This window comes from Aythya fuligula, chromosome 3 (assembly GCF_009819795.1).
Source record: "Aythya fuligula isolate bAytFul2 chromosome 3, bAytFul2.pri, whole genome shotgun sequence".
Taxonomy (NCBI): domain Eukaryota; kingdom Metazoa; phylum Chordata; class Aves; order Anseriformes; family Anatidae; genus Aythya; species Aythya fuligula.
In genome coordinates this window covers 66,364,766-66,380,326 of record NC_045561.1, presented here as the reverse complement: position 1 = coordinate 66,380,326, position 15,561 = coordinate 66,364,766, and positions in this window count along the sequence as shown.

Below are 15,561 nucleotides of genomic sequence, written 5' to 3'. Positions count from 1 at the left end.
TTGTACTGGAAACTCTAACTGAGAAACTCTAACTGAGAAAAAAAATTCAAAACAAAGTATTTTGGTTGTGCAAATACCAATCTTGTTTTGATTTTCTTCTGCATGGTAAATTTCTAAGTAGAATTTATTTCTAAACTTAGATGAAAGGGTTTTTGGTTTTTGTTTTTTTCTTTTTCCCTCAAGAATCTTCAATCAAATACAATCTTTGTCTTTTGACCAAGACTTTTAAGAGCTGGTTCCAGAACATATCATGGAAAAGGAGAATTCTAAGCTGTTGAAAAGGTTGATACACTCTAGGAGGTGGATTTTGTGGATGCCGAACTGTTCTCTTGAAAGTGCTTAAGATTTGTAGTAATCTTTATGCTACAGATTACTGTTGTCTTGCTAGATTTTCCAGCAGCTGAGAGCTTGATTCTAATGTTCAGGTCTGCAGAACTCAGTTGAGATATTTTGACACCTGCAAAATGTACTCGCTTAAAATAGGTGAGGCAGAAGATGCCATGAAGAGAAAATACAGCAACTAAGCCCATTTATAATTCAAATAGATTTATGCAGAACCCTACCTTGCTTAGCACTCCAAGCCTCTCCACCTTCCACTCTGGAGTATTTTGTGTGCAGTGCTATTCATGTGACATTATGCTATTTTCACAGCTAAACTCACATCTTATTTTTTGTTCTCTAAGTGTAGCTTGATTTTCTTTTCATGTTTCATTTTCTGACCATATTTTTTGTAGCCCTTCTCAATTCCTCTTTTCATTTTTATAAATGCATAGTGAACATTCCATATTAAAACGTAAACATTTACAATGACATGGTATAAATACAGTCTTGTATACATACAGTCTAAATTTAGGAAATACTGTGGTAAAGGCAATGCCACAGAAGATTGTTTGTTTACCTTTCTGAGGCACCCCAGTTATTTGAGTATAATTAAGTTAGACTCTTTTTTTTTTTTTTTTTTTTAATGGATTTTTGTCCATCACTGAAAAGTATTATTAGCACTAACAAAATTAACAACAAAATCCTCATATTTTTCACTGCATTTTAGAAATAAGTTTTCACCCACATTTAGAAATAACATGACACATTGCTATCATATTTTAGCTTGGTTGGATTTTTTTTCCCAGCTATAAAAAGGGAAATTGTAAGAAATATGGGTAATAAGACTATAGTAAAAATAAAAATAATTAGATGAATAAAAATTCATTACTAAAATTTATTCTTATGGAAAAATAATATTCTGACTTTTAATTTGATATGCACTTTAAAAATATTATTTGAACATCAAAATTTTCAAAGGATATTATTAATTGGAGAACTGAGGCTGGTTGAATTATCTGCTTAGCAACTTTTGGCTAGCAAATAAATTCCATACCAGCCACGCTCTCTGGAAATTATTCTTTTTCTTAAGTAATTACACAAATAATTTCTTTCAATATTTACAGATTTTTTTTCAATTTATTTCCATAGTGCTAAATTCCTTGTGAGTCATATATAACTGATCACTTCAGGCTTTTTCAAAGTATCAAGTATTCTCACATATTTCTGGTATGAGTTTTTGGTCAAATTAAATATTTGTGTGAAACTGAGCTTTATGATTTGGACCATTTCATCCTAGATGTCCATGTACCACTAATTCATCTGGAAGGAAATAACAGTAATGCAATTTATGTCAAAAGCATAATACCAATAATAAGTTTATAATCACAACTACACTTTTCAAAGAAGTTTATCGGTTGAATCATCAGTTGACATTCTTGTTTCTATGATTTCTTTCATCTTTTAACTTGAAAACAGTGATTTCTGTTGAGTTAGAAGAAAAAAACTTACCATGCTTTTCAATTAAATACATAAAAATATTAGCTGTTTTTATATTTTCCTAATTTGGTTTTGCTTTAAAAAGACCAATAAAATAACTTATTAATATTTCAAAGTTTAAAATGCAAAATATTGCTTTTTATGTCAAACATTTTGTTTACTTCCAGCAAACACTGTGTAGCAGAACCTGTTAAAAATTTCCTTACTTTTGTAGCTGATACAACCATAATCTGTTTCTGCTTAAAGAAGAAAGTTGTACTGTAGTGTTTACAGAAGACACTAAAGATATACCTGTCTTGGCTAAGGCACATTCATGTCTGAATCCATACTCTGCCTGGTGTGGATCCAAATCTGGAACAGTTTTCCAGTACACAAGAGACTGAGTTAGTCATTGGACTAATAAATGTTTTGCAGGCTATATATTAACTGCAGAAACTAATTTATTGTGTGAAAACAAGCATTGATTAGAATATCTAAGAACATAAGAATGAACATGACAGGTTAGGGCAGAAGCCTGTCTAGCTCTGTGACTGTAACCAGCAGGGAACAGTAAGCGTACAACATGGTCTTTCTCTCACTTACTCTCCTAGTTCCTCTTCCTGCAGTTTGGAGATATCTGGAGCCAGAAGTGCATCAGAATCATGCAATTTAATAACCCTTGACAGACTTTTACTTTCTGAATTTGTCTAATATCTTTTTGATGTCATTTATAACTTTTTGCATTTAATTTTTACTTAAGCAAAAGAACTTACTTTAGTTTCCTTTATACGCGATCATATGTATATCTGATCATTTCATTTGGTGTCTTCCATATCCTGAGCTATGTAAAACATCAAATAATTGTTTCCCATTCATCTTCTTTCTGTTATTCAGGATATTATATTCTTCTTTTATATATATGCCTGTTCAGCTGAGTCATGTCCAGGCTGAACTGTTCTAGTTTGTTTAAATTTTTCTTATCTTGTCATCCTTTTCATCCTTCTCTGCACTGGTTTTATTGTATCCTGTTTGACATGTTGTAACCATAATTCCAAGAAGTGTTAAAGATCTCTTTTGTTTAGTTGTCTATTCTTTCTTTTAATAATAAGCCTTAGCACCCTGCTTGCTTTCTGACCACTGAGGACTAATGAGCTGATAACTTCAGAAAACAGTATATGGAGACTCCAAGATGCTCTTCATGATTGAAAATACCTCATTTATAGTCCATTGTCTGGTCTATAGCTGAATGCTTACAGGTTTTTTGTTTTGTTTTGTTTTGTTTTCCATTAATGCATTATTTTGCATGCATTGATGTTGAATTTAATAATGGTATTTCATCACCTACTCACTCAATATTTTCCATCAGACACGGCAACACACTGATATTCTCACAGCAGTGCATCTCCTCTTTTTCAGCCCATATATGACTGAAAAGAAGATCCCTGGGAGAACTCAATGGCAAATTCCCAGTTATAAATGCTGACCATTTATTGAATGTTGTTCATCAAAAAAATAATAATATATATATAATACATATAATATATATATATATTATATATATATATAATACATAGTTGGTAGTTAGTGTGCTGATCTAAGCAAAACAGGCTCAAAGCTCTGAGCAATATATATTTCTTTATAAATAATAAGCTACATCATTCAGGTGTATCTTTTTGGTGTGTCCTTATGTAACTAATAATCTGGTGGCAGGAACACTCTCTCGACAAATGAGATATCTTGGTTCAAATCTGACGTGTGAAGACAGATCAACAGTCCTTGAGTTTAGCTAATCTCCAAACTACTGGGCATTCCCTAAGGGTACTCAGAGTCATAGGTCTTATAGTTTTTGTTTGTTTGCTTGTTTTGTTTGTTTGTTTGTTTGTTTGTTTGTTTTTCTATTATTTGTTTCTTGGGTTTGGGGAAGGATTTTTTTGTGAAAGGGTGACCTGATGCCAAACTCCAAATGAGTGTTCAGGACAGAGAACCTCAATTTTCCCAAGAAATCTCAGTCAAAACCTCTATTATGTCTGGAGGAAAGTACCTGAAGGTGTTTGAAAGAACACCTTGCCAGTGCCTTTGTGTATATTTATATCATTATTTCTAGCTGGGTACAATTTCAGGCATCTCCCTTCCTAGTTTTCTGGCCCCTGTTTCTCTTGGGCATCAGATTTTCTTCAATCACTGTGGTGAAAGGGGCTTAAGACCCTAAATTACAACTCTGGAAAGGAAAGCAGAACTTGCTGTGAATGTAGACCTTTGGTCTTTTCTAGAAAGTATGTTGACAGGAACCACAACATTATTTGTCTGTAGCTCCCACCTATCCTGACCAGTTTAATTCTGTTTTGATCCCATGTTAATGACACATCTGTCATAATCTTAATTACCAACAAGGTAATAGCAAATGTAATTTTATTTTCTTTTTTAATAGTCGTAGGAAAATAATTGAAAAATATGACCTTGTATCTGATTGAAACATGTCATTGACCCCCATGGACATATGTAACCCCCTCGGGGGAACTAGGGTGAGACTGAAGATGAAGGAACAAACTGGTGGATAATTTCCAAGGTTATTGAAGACTCTCACATGAGAGTCTGTGATATTTTTGAATTACAAAAATATTTTTGAATTACAAAAAACGGTGATATTTTTGAATTACATTATGTTTGCATAGTACCTTGAAATGTAAAAGTTATATATGAAGGTTATATACATTGTTATAATAATTATTATTGGATATTCTAATGACAAATAAAATTAGACTTATATGTATATATATATATACATATATATATAAAATTACTTAACCTTAAGGAATTTGTTAAGTTAGATAGCTTACTTTTCCACTTCCATGTTCAGAAGTAAAAAATGAATTATCTGTTGAAACTAACAATGAAAACACCTTCCTTTTAACTGGGCTGACTGTGAAAGGATTTATAACAAATTGTTGTCAGAGCATTGTGACCAGCATTGAAATAAGTATGCCTGCTTGAGATTTGTGTGTGTGTCTGTAATCTTGATGCTAAGATTGAACAGCTGCTGTGTACCTGTTGGTAGTGGTTGTTTGCTGGGGTAAAGCAATCTTTCCCTTCTTGCGCTTTCCTCTGTTGGAATGAAGCCAACCAAGTTCTGCAGCATAGAAAGGAGAAGGAAAGAGAATATGTAAATCAACATCTAGTAATGGGTTATATTATGTCAGTAAGCTACCGACATCCTTTTCTATCATTGTTCTCTCTCTGTATTGCTAAAAACAAGCATGGGGTGGTCAAATTTTTTTTTCTTTCAGTGGGAACTCTACATTGTCCTGACTAAGCCTGAGGTATCAATCAATTGTTCAGTCTTTGGATAGCAGTCCAAATACTTTGGGAGGCAGTCCCTAAGTTCTGGAAAAATATTTCAGACATTTACAGGGAACAATCAAGAGTCTAATAGTTACAGAGTTACAGACCAAGGAGAGAAAAAGTTAAACAGCTTCACTGCTGGTGGCAAGGCAGTGTACAGCAGCATTACTGAAGTGGATCATCTGTCCATCTGTCCATTAATGAAGTACAACTAGCATATGTCTGTTCCCTCTGTGTAGAAGTTTTGAAAATAAGGGATAAGTTGCCATCTTTTTTCAAGCAAACAAACTATGTGTATTGGGGAAAAAGAAAAAAAAAGAAAAAATAATAAAAAACTAGTATGGAAGCACCTCCAAGTAATCTAACTGAAGCAGTTCAGAGCTCCACCACATGTTTAAAAAAGCTTTATAAAGAGAAATGAACAGCATCCACAAGCCTGAGTGACAGGAATCCACCTTGCAATTCTATCCAGTTAGAGCACACAGCTGGGAGGTCAGACACTGCCATTCAAATGCCTGTCCCTACTCAGAAAGGGGGGATATGAACTGCTGTTTTCTCCACCCAGCTGAGTGACTTAACCACTATAGGCTATATGATATTCTAAGGTTGCCCTTTTGTTGGACCCTTTATACAAAATGCTAAACACAATGATTGGAATGCTTAGCATTACAATGTGAGTTCTAATCCCTTCAGGAAAAAATGGAAATGCTTACAGTGTTTGCAACTGGGACAGAGATCAATGGGACAAATTAAATCTCTCCTTTCCTCAACTTTTGGCACTCATGTTTTGATTGAATATATATTCTTCCTTTTCACTCAATTACACAATTAAATTGACTTAAATTTATGGACAAGTTTCTAATGATTTAAAATATTTTTAACATATTGACTTTTTGCAAAAATGTGTATTTTTTAGCTCTACTTATCAGCATAGTTGGCCAAGAAATCAACAGTGCAAATTAAAGTAACAACATCTTATCTAATGAAATGTAAATATGAGCAGAAACTGCAAGAGTTGAATGGGATATGACATTGTCCGTCAGTCAGTACAGATGATAATACAGCCTGATACCAAAGGGAATGCATCACTAGGAACTGTGAGGTTAAAAGATGACTAACATGAAAAAAAAAAAAAAGAGAGAGAGAAAAGTAGGTGCTTCATGCCTTTCATCTGTAGTATTTTGATTAGATCTCTGTTGGGAAAGGTAAAACAACAGGTCAAGCACTTATCTACACGTAGATCATTCTCTGTTTCAGTTTGTTTGCTTGTTTGTTTAATTCTGAATAAACAGTTATGGGATTGTGAGTCTGGGGAATGTGGACCAGAACCCAGGACCTACTGTCTACACATTAAAAAATGTGGACCTACTCCCCATTCTGAGGAGCTAAACATTGAAGGAAATATTTAAGGCCACTATCTGGAGGTAGAACTAGAGCAAACCCTCTTCCCTGTCTGGCTATCTCTTAAAAAGGGACAGGCAGAGATGAATTTCAATAAAATGTTCACGTGCAAATGACATGTTTAGCATGCTATAGATATCTGGTATAGACTTCTGGTGTTCATACTTTAAGGAGTATTGGAAAATTTACATAGAAGAATGATGGCAATATACCCAATGGAGAAGGAAAATACATAGTTTCTACTGTCTGTAAAGCAGCCTATTAGTAATATTAAAAAGAAAGTTGAATAGTAACTTGATAACAATGCAGAAATACTTTTTTTTTTTTTTTTTTTTTTTTTTTTTTAGGGCGGTGGGGGCAGGGAAGGGAAATATGATATGCTAAAATATTCTTTAAGCCAGGGAAAAACAGTGTTAAAAAAAAAAAAACAGTGAGTGAAGCTGTAGCCCGGCAGTGTTTTAGCAACTATATTCTTAATTATGGGGGATAACTATGTAACTATGAAGTTGTGACATCTCTCCTAACCTTGAATCTTGGACACATGCTATAGCCAAAACTATATCAAGCACAGGTGTGCACACTACATGTCTGGCTATGTTCAGAGCTGAACCAATAGCTTTCAGGGTAAGTATTAGGCAGTAAAGATATTTTGTCTGTGAGTTACAGTTTAAAAACACTGAAAGCTTTTACTTGCATTCACAGTAACACAGGTTTGGTAGCCATAGAAAGTTTTGGGGGAAATGACATTGAGACCCCAGGTAGGATTTGTAGCACTGCTTTCTCTGCCTTGATACATTAGTGTTCTCCATATATTGTGTTTTAGATGCTGAAGTGATATTTCAAAACCTTCTGTGAAAACTAAGTAACATCTGAACAGGTTTTTTGGGGTATTTAATTTTGGAGATGTGAGAGTCCAGATCTTGGGAGCAGAAATGGCAGACTACCATTCTTTTACTATGTCTATTATTTTACACTTTTATAGCAAACCAATATAAGTTCTCTTTGACTCCTAGTAAGAGAAATTGATTGTGTATGCTAACCCAAAAAAAAAGGAAATCCTCAAAACAATTATCATTGAAACAGGTATTCAAACTTTAGTTTTCCCAAACTCCAGTGATTCTCTAAATTTCTAGTTGAACCATTATTAGCTTCTACTTATTAATATTTTGAGCAAATTCCACTGCTCTGGAGCAGTGCATCATGTTGCAAAAAATGGACCCATATCCAACATGGAGCCAGGCTGTATGTGCTCAAAGAAGCTGGGTAGCTGGTAAATCTCCTGCTGTAGGATATAGGCCTTATCACTCCGCATCATCCCTGTCAGACAATTTGTGCACCGGCATGTAGCAGCAGTTAAATGAAAAAGCCTGTAGGCAATCCTCCAGAGCTGAAGGTGAAGCGCCTGCTGCACAGGAGGCAAAATTGAGAAATAAAAAATAAAAATGTCACTACAGAACAAGTAGGACAAATCCGTAATTATTTCTTCTTTAAGAAGTGTTACAGGAAAATCCTGCAGAGGGAATAAACAGGATGCAATTTCAGCAGAAGCTGGGGGAATGTTCCTTATATTCCTGAATAAGAAATGTCTTTATTTTTTGACAAAATGATAATTTCTTTAAAAAAAAAAAAATGTTGCATTTTTAATACATGAAACATTATCTACATGAATCTGAAAGCCCCCTGTTTATGCCTGGCATGGGTTGTTTTGTCCCTTGAGGTATGGTGTGGTATGTATGTAGAGAGGCATGGAAACCATGCCCAGGAGAGAAGAACAGTGGGCACAATGGAACAAGCAGATGCACGCACTTGTGGGAAGAGTGAGACTTGCACTACATTTCTAATGCACATCACATTAGTATTTAGGAATTTTCAGCCAAACGGTCTGAGGTTTAAAAAATGCCATTTTCCATGTAGAGAAAAAAAGAGAAAAAAAAGGGTGGGGGGTGAGGGGGAGAGAGAAAAAGGATTTTATAGGTATCTAGGTATTGGAACTTGGTTTTGTTGCACATCAGAATGAAAATAAGGTGTTCTAATGTAACAATTTAATAAAAGAAAGTCTACTAGTTCAGTGACAGGTCACTTATCTAAAATGTGGGAAACGTATACTCAAGTGCCCCTTTTAGGTTGACTTAATTTCTCATATATGAGCCCCTTAGGTTCATAGTTTGAATGAAGTAATGTTTCCAGTCAGGCAAGTACTTTCCCCAACATTTTCTGTTCATTCATGACTATGCCAAGACAAGCGGACTGACTAAATTGTGCAAAAGGAATTTCCAGGCAAACAGGTGTTTTTCAGATGTTTATGTTGTAGTCATCCTTGACAGCTGAAATAGTCAACACTGAATAAAAAGTTAGAATGGCTCTGAGGCAGCATTTCAGGCTCAGAACCAGGGTGGCACAAAGCTACATCTGCTACATCTGCTTCCACTTTGGTTCTTGCCTCACCTAAGTCTGATGCTCTGCACATATTAATATTTTTGACTTGTATGGTGTGAAATGCTCTACTCTAGCTCCTGTAACAAATCGAAGCTTTGGACTGGTTGCAGACATTAGCACACTGCATAGAGTCAGCAAGGATTGCAAAATTAAAATAGGTACAATGTTCTGGTTTATGTTAACTTCATCTGTTTGTATTTGGGTCACATCTTCAGTAGCTGTCTGGTAGACTTACTCCTGAACCTGTCTTCCACAGCTTCTATCCAAACTGTACAAGCCCCTTTCATATCCCCAAAAGATGGAATAATACTGTGTGATGCTAAAATTAATAGGCTGTGCTCCACAGCCTAATAGCTAATGTTAAGAATATCTCTAATTGCATTAACACTGCCTATACTCTTCATTAGTGCAGGAAAATTATTTATCCTTTTCTTATAAGCAAAGATATGACCTCACATAATAGGAAATACAAAAGCATTTAGTGTGGTTTTCAGAACACCTCTTAGTGAGTTAGGGACAAGAAAGAGAAATTTGAAAATCACACCCATAATGAACGAGTAGCAGAATAATTATCTCTAGCATAAACAACTTTAGAAATGCATAAATCAAACAGCATGCAGTACCAATATTTTACTCATGCTTGCATAACATAACATGGGACAATAAAACTGTAGAAACCTGGCACTTCTGCAGGTTAACATATCAGAATATGTATTCTGCAGAATAACATAGCATGTTATTCTGAGAGTAATAGGTGGAAGAGAAATACATCATATCTGCTCCTTAGTGCAAAGCAGATCAGGGATTTGTTTTTAAAAATGCCTGCAGTATACAGGTTCCTTTTCAAAAGCAGTTTTGGTCGTTGGCCCAATCTGAAGATTTATGTAACTAGGTCTCATTGACCTCCACAAAACAATACCCCACAGAATGGCCTGCTAGGGTCATTGCACCTTTTCAGCTCACCTCCTCACCACCTCAAAGCTGTTCTCATTCTTCATTAGAACAAGAAGGAATGAAGTGTAAACACACTGTAATACTAACGTCTTCTCCAAGAAGTAAATAACCAGGTATATTCATGTCCAGGTATGTAAACACCTGTGGTCATTACCATGCATTACCAGCATTTGAGGACCCTTGCAACTTATGAAACACAGGTAAAAGCTTGGAACTTGAAGAGGCTGGTGTCTCACCACATCACTTGGTCTTTCTATAAAGAGAAAAATATAAAAAAATATAATGAAGAAACTTGTAAACCAGAAAAAATGGGGAGTGGTATTTGCAGAGATGGGATTGTAGCAGGGGATTTTTACAGGTTGCATCCATTATTTATTTATTTATTTGTTTGTTTGTTTGTTTGTTTTTAGTTTTGTATGATTGCAAAACAGGTTGCACATCATGTTTAACATTTAATCTTCTATATATTGTAATATGTTAAGAAATTTAGAGAGAAAGAAATCATAAATACATAACCAAGTGAAGCAAGTTTTTAGCAGTTTTTCAAATTATTTCCTTTTTAATTTTCTTAACACTTTTTTTCCTATTTTTTTTTAAACTAGTCTTTATTTTAGCCATATGAGAGACTGCCAAATGTGTCTCAGAAACTAAACCGTATATTAACATCTACTGATTTCTCCTTATCTACCATGTTAGTAATGTCTTCAAACATGAGATCTCTTGCCTGATTTTATGCTTCCCATCTTTAATCAAGCTGTGTCTTCCCAGCTGTTGTCCATCTTTAAGACAGTTTCTAGAGATGAGTTCAGTTAAAATACTCACAGCTTCTAAGGTAGTGAGGGAGGCTGGCTTTGAATTTTCATTTGTATCTACTTTGCAAATAATAATCCTCATCAAAGTCAGTAGGAGGGAAAATGTTAAAAAGTTACTACTTTTGTGGGAAATTTAAGGTTTTCCAACTGAACATTTACTGGCAAAATCTATCTGCTACTTTCAAGCCTTTCTGAAATTGAATCCTCTTTAAAAATGATTAATTTAAAATTTAATGAATGAATTTCAATCTTCATTTATTTAAAAGCGTATGAAGAGAAGAAACATAGATGATGCTTTCCTGAAAACAACTGGACCAAACAGGTTCTCAGAATAGATTATTAACAGGAAGTATTAAAAATAAACAAATAAATAAAATTGTTTAAATTATATGTCTGTTCTTCAGTGTTTTAAACAAACCAATAAACCAATTTGCTCAATAATGATCTTTGACATTAGTGTTAAGGTAACCAAATATGCAACTTTATTCTTGTTAGTGAAAGTAAAACATCCAAAAGGATATAAATCATAACATTATTTTTAGAATATGCATCACTTCTAAATTTGTAACTTTTCAGATTAAGATCAGAATTATTTAGGTAGAACAGTGGATGATTTGAATATAAAAGGATATATCATTAAAGTAAAACAATGGAAGCTTCCAGCTGCTTTCCTCATTGTTGGTGCCTGCACACACTGCAGGTAGTTTTTCTTATTTACAAATGATGTCACATTAGTGATAATAAAAAACATTCATGAGCAAATGCTCTCTTGCAACACTCAAAGCAATTTGTTGAATTAGTTCTATACAACAGAGTGCAGGTTATTGCACACTTTCAGTCCCTGCATTCATTATGGCTAAAAGTGAATTAGCTAGGATTATATTTAAACAATATTAAGTGTAACAGACAGTTTAGATAAGTGAAGAGCTAGTGTATAAGACGGGTTTATAAAACAACATGGAGTGTTGCAAGGTTTTATGTCTGACACAATGGTGTTTCTGTCGCGCCCTGCTAACCAGACCATTTGTCTGAGGTACGAGGAGTAGCAGGAACTATGAACACAACCACACAAGTGTACGATTGAGTAACGAGATCCATATTTAGGAGGGTCTAAAAGATAATCTTAGGTACATACGCCTAGCTATTGTACAAAGTCTGTAAAACCCATTTTTCTTGTGCATGGGTAGAACAAGCACGTGTTACTTTGGTTACTTTGGTCCTATTTTTAAGCATTTCTTTAAGGATGTCCGAAGACACTGTTGCTTTCAAAGCTGACAATTTGCAGGACAAAAGGAAGACAAGGGGGTTGATTAAGGTGTACGTACTACCAGTGGGTATAAACTAGTTTAAAAGAAGGTTCACTTTAGCAACACACTGTTTTCAGGTACTTTTATGCTTTGGTCAGGTACTTCAGTGGGGTGTGAGCTTAAAACTAAGACTGTGCTGCCACCTTGAGGATTTTTTTGAAGCATGTTAGGAGCAGAAGGGAAAATTAGGTGTACGCACTAATTTCATTTTGTATGAAAGTAGTGTATGAAAGTATAAAAACAAGTTTGTATACTTGCTTGTATATGCATATTAAATATACCCTATATATTACAATTTTGATAATCATATATATTCTATAGACAATGCACTGGAAAATATATTAATGCTGTGACAAGTTTCTGCAAACATAACCTCTGAAAAATTATAAAGGAGTTGTTTTATAAGCAGATTTTAAAATAGCTTGACTTTTTATTATGCACAGATCAAGACTGGATAATTTTCTCAACAATACTAGGTGCTATGGGTCATTCATATAGGTGCCAGATTTGTATGTGAAATCCAGGCAGACGTGAGTAACAAGGCAATTTGGCATGGGTACAAGATTGAGGTCATTTACTTGACCTGGGATTTAAAGGAATTAACTTTAGTTATGGATTATCTGTGATTTAGGACATTTAGTCAGATAACTTTTGTTTGTGCCTAGCTGAGATGGGAGCTAAGTCCTGCAAAAGGTTCTTTCAGGCTACAGCCCTGCATCAGAAACCAATGTCAGTCACTGCTGCAGATACACAGTTCAGTGGATTAATGGGGGTGCATCCATCCAATTGAAGGAATTAATTTGTTGTGTGTTTTTTGTTTGTTTGTTTGTTTTGTTCATTTGTTTGTTATTTGTTTTCCCCAGGACTTTGATACTACCATTCTGATTCTCACCAAATCTAATGATTCTCTGTTCATCAGGAAACATCTGTGGGCTGATTTTAAGTGCCTAAGGTAAGAGAAAACTGGATGAATTCTAGAACACAAAGTATCATGGGTGAGATAAATACACATGCTGTTACTGACAAGAGGAATGCTGTCCTCAAAAGCTGAGTCTCCTGAGGAAGACTTAAATTCACAGTCTGGAACCTCTCCTTTTTTTTAGGCATCTGCACCTGACATTTAGAGAACAGAAAGATGATTTGATCTTTTTGGTTACAGAGAATGATGGGTTTGGCACTAACCTCTCCATACTGTTGCCTAGTGAATGAATACAGCAGTCACTTAGGAAATAAAAAGAATTTTAGTTCTTCCTCATCCTGAGTTATATCTCCTAATATTCAGTTGTCTTGTATTTTGCTACAAGGACTTTTGCCTGACTGAGTACTAGAGAATAATTCCTCTTGTACCTCTCTTTTTTATGGCTTTATGAAATGAGAGACGTTACCTGGCAGTTTCAGCAGCAGGGATGAACAGTGGTCCTTCCTACCATATGATTAAGGTCCATTGTGTTAATGGATGACAAAGATTTGAGCTAGAATAGAGAATAAAACTGAGGTTTCTTCTTTTTTTGGGGGGGGGCGGAAGGGGGGTGGGGGGAGGGAGGAGTGTTATTTTGTAAGAGCACAGCATCAATGCCACCTAGTTCAGTGATGTGTGAAAAAGAAGATGCCATGTTTTGCACTAATTTCTTTGTTTTGTTTGAATGGTTGAACAGCACTGATTAAGCCAGACTTAGTGAAAAAAGTTTAAGGAATGCTTTAGTTTATGTCTGTGGTTAGCTGTCTCACATATCTTTAGGCAGGGAGCTGCTCTGTCCCCCAGTGGCAGCAGTTTAGAATATGCACATAAAGGCATTTCTGAAAAAGTGGAAATTTCATTGATGAAACTTTGTTACCACAGGCTCCTGGACTTGAAGAGGCTTAGTGGATGTGGAGCATCACAACTTTCAACTTTCATGTTCAAATTCTGCCTAACTCCCACTTCAGTGCCTTAACCTCTTAATAGATTAACTATATATACTGAATTAATTAGTATTTTGTGTTATCAAGGGTAGTGAATTTCATCACACGAGAGACATTTCATTAATAAGCATTATAATTAGCTTAAATTCATTTATTTTGGCTCAAAAATTGTAATTCTTTATTGTTAGACAACAACAATGGATCTACAGGATATTATATATCATGCTAATAGGTAACCGAGCAGAGAAACACTCGTCTGCCAGGTGATGAGCACTGTGAGGCATTCTGAGTGGTTTGCTGATAAGTAAAGATATTACATACTTGCTTGCACTTCATATAGAGGACTGTATGCCTAAAGAAGAGAACAGAGCTTTAAAGAAACCTGATACCAGAAATCTACCTTTGTGACACAGGAAAAGATTTGGTGAAGGAAAAGGATAATGCTCCTTAAACTCCTGTTGAACTTCATTTCTCCATGCATCTCAAGGCATAAATATGTTCCAAGCAAATTTAAAAACCTTTCAGTTGCAATCAGCAGATGAAGTTACATCTGCTTTGCATCCATCCAGTTTACATCACTGCAGAATTTGGCACCACTACTCTACCAAGTTCTTGCAGGGAAAACATTTCATTACTGGTATGCTTTTATTTATTTGTTTTGCTTAAGATAACACAATGATGAAACAACTGGATTTTATTCGATTACTTAAATGCATTTCTTGGTCTACTCATTAAACAATCATGTTAAAATAACAGGGAGAACCATCTGGCTTTTTGAAGTTTTTTTCAATACATTACCAAACCACATAGAATATTTTACCAGGAAATAATGTCTTCCTGGACAGTCTGGATTCTTTTCCACATGTATGGAGGGAAATTGTCTATGTTTCTATCCATTTCTCACTTCAAAATAACTGTCTATCATGTGGAGAGGAATGCAGAATTATAGGACAGAATTTTGTATGTGAGCATCTATGGGGAAAATTGTGTGTGTGTCTGTGTACAATTGCATTACACACATATTTTAAGCTAACTCTGCTTTAGACTGTTTCCCTTGCCTCTGTATGATTTGGCCACTGGAGTTATCAAAAAGAAAAGTTGAAGGATGAGGAGAACTTCTGGGTTGAATGAGTCATAATAAGACCTCTCATGATGGGTTACAGAACTTTGTAGAGTTCCATTTTAGTAGCTCGACATGAAAAATTGGTGTATAGTTTCTGATTTTCATTCTTGAAGGTGCAGACAAAAACCTGGAACTCAATGCTTTAAATGTTCAGGTAGTAATGTTTTCATGTCATGCTTTAAGTGTTTTGAAGGGACTACCAGCTAAGACAAAGTAGAGCTTCAACTGAGAACTATCTAAACTGCAGACTTGTACTTCTCACGTATCTTTCTTCTGCCAGAGGATGTGAGTGAAGGAAGAAAAGCATCCAATAAAATCTGGAGTTTCAGTCCAAAAAGAGCTTATAAAAACACATGAGATTTACAGCAAAATGAGAGAGGTTAATAAAATCTTCTGGTTCAATACCAGATCATCATCACACCAGTTTGTTTTAGTTCAGATTTAGTTCAGATTTAGTTCAGGAATACATAGATCCACCTACCACCACCAC